This window comes from Nestor notabilis, unplaced genomic scaffold (genome assembly GCF_000696875.1).
Source record: "Nestor notabilis isolate BGI_N333 unplaced genomic scaffold, ASM69687v1 scaffold6446, whole genome shotgun sequence".
NCBI classification, from domain to species: domain Eukaryota; kingdom Metazoa; phylum Chordata; class Aves; order Psittaciformes; family Psittacidae; genus Nestor; species Nestor notabilis.
The window spans coordinates 38,744-41,298 of record NW_009931394.1 but is presented as its reverse complement, the minus strand read 5'-3'; positions in this window follow the sequence as shown (position 1 = coordinate 41,298).

Genomic DNA, 2,555 nt, shown 5'->3' with positions numbered 1-2,555 from the left:
CCATTGCCCACTAGCTTCAAATCTCCGCGTAATATTTCTTGGGTTGACTATTATCTGGTGAGATCAAGATGTTTGATGCTTGCCAGTGATAGATACCTGCAGTAGAAATCACCTCATCCTGAGGATGTACTGGACTCCAATTCATCCTATTTACATGACTGTTCAGAGGAGCAGATTGGAATTTACCAGTGCTTTAATCTGAAACAAACTTCAAAGCAGCAAATTTGTGATTTGTTTTGTTACCTTGCTAGTTATTAATTGATATATGTATTCCTTATAAATTAATACAGCATTGTATAAGATAATAAAATATGTAGAACATATAAATACTGTTTTGATTTGCATTTTCATGTTTTATTTCTGTTTGGCAGGACAGCAATCCATTGAACTGAATTTCTCTGGTAAACAGCTAATCAAATATGTTGGTCTTTCTTATCCTGATTATTGAAGGTTGTCATTGCTGATTTCAGTGTCTGTCCACTTACAAGGTTTTTATTTAACTGGCTTTTTTCACAAATCTTTGAAAATATATTTCTTAAGTTACTATCAGTGTTGTAAAAGTCTATACAGTTTTCACCATCAATAAAAAATACCTCTGAATTTAGTCATCTTTGCTTCAGGTGGTCAAATGAATCCTCTGAGCTGCTATTCACAGAGCCACCTATACTCAGCCTGAGTAGTTGTCGTGTTGCCCAGCTTTCCTTACATTTCCTCTTGGAGTTGCTGCTGACTGTCCTGTTGCATTCATCTTCCCCTGCCTTGACTGTTCCTGGAAGATGACCTTGCAATTTCTCCCATTTTCGTAATGGGAATGTTTCATAAGATTGGAAGTAGTATATGATATATGAGGAGACTGGTCACAGCAGCTCAGAAAATGCTTGGGATTATTTTCCTTTTGGTAATAAAAAGCTCCTACTGTTGCAATCAACTTCAGACTGAGTCACCAGGGCAGAATTGGTGTTAAGATCAGACATCTTGATTATACTCAGAAGCGACAAATTTGTTTCTATGGAATAACGTTCTAGGAAATGGATGGGAGAAAAAGATTCTCTCCTATGGAAAAAACAGCTGGTGGTACATCTTAGAGCAATTTGGGTGGTGGAAGAGGAGGAGTGGGCCATGTTTTTCACCTATGAGCATGCTCATTTTGTTCATGTACCTGAAACACTCGAAAGGGCACATGTAACCCTTTTTTCAGGTACAGTATTGCATGTTTAAAGCTAGATTGTTAGCCCTCCATATACGAGGTGGCTGTAACTGCGGTTCAGGATATCAGCTCATGGGACCCCTCTGGGTCTTTTCCAGAGATATCTCTGGTTTTACTCCCATGGTTTCTAAGACTTTTTTGCTGCAAATGGAACAGGGTGTGATGGAAGAAATTTTGGTCTGTTTTGCAGGGGAAACTTACTCAACAGCTGGACAGAAAAAAGCCAGAGAGGTACATGACACAGCCTAAGCCTGATTAACCCTGGTTTTCATCAGGTCTAATTAGCCCATCTTCTATTCATGACTAATTGCTGTACTGACATAGGTGTGCTGCATCCCAAGTCAGCCGTGGGGTATCCTCTGCATTGTGTCCTGCTGATGTGAAACCTGCCTTTCCCTCTGTGAGGGAGTTCCTCCTACTCTCAAGATCATTTTGCAGCTCTTTCCTTTAACATCCCCAATATTTCAATTTCCTTTTTTTGGAACCAGGGCACCAATAGTGATTTTGCTGTTTTGTTTTGTTTTGTTTTTTAACTTTCAAGATCATTAGTAAAAACCTGCAAAGTGTTTATAACCGAGCTGTTTGCAGTCTCTCTAGCAATATTTTCCTTTGGAGTAACCTTACTTTGACTACTGCTTCTTGTGATCTCGTAGTTGTACGTCCTTAATGTGTTTAAAGTTTGTCTGGGTGACATTTGTTGCATCTAGTTCTTAAGCTAGAGTGTCTTAAAATGCCAGAAGTTTTATGCAATTGAAATTGTAACATGTCTGCGAAACTTTTATCAATCAGGTCTCAATTCATTACAAGATGAAATGAGATTATTTTGAATTTGATTTCTCTGTTAAATTTCATAATATCAAGGATTATGTTTTCTTAAACTAAAAAGCCCCTGATGTTTTTAACTTCTTGTGTATGCACTTCATGTACTTCCTCACTGAAACAGGGACCACCCCACATGATGTGCAGTGCCCTGCACAGTGAAGCCTTATAAATGTGAGGACATGAAGAATATGTGAGAACATAAAGAAAAATTAATGTGAATTTCAACATTAATTTCACCCTCCCAAATGTATCTTCTTGGAGATCATTCGCTAAAGCACCTTAATTCAGGTGCACAAAGTGACAAATCTTTTTAAGAAGTGAGTGAGCCTTTAAACCTTTGCCTTTACAAGGGAAATTCATAGTTTCAACAGGCTGTTTTAGGTATTGTTTCATGCATTATATGTCACTGCAATAGGCGCTTGGCTGAAAGCTTACTGCCTGGATCAAGCAAAATGGAAGGTGAGATGGTAATTAAAAACAGTCTTTCAGATGTGTCTTTAAATGAAGATCAACCTATTTCCTATAG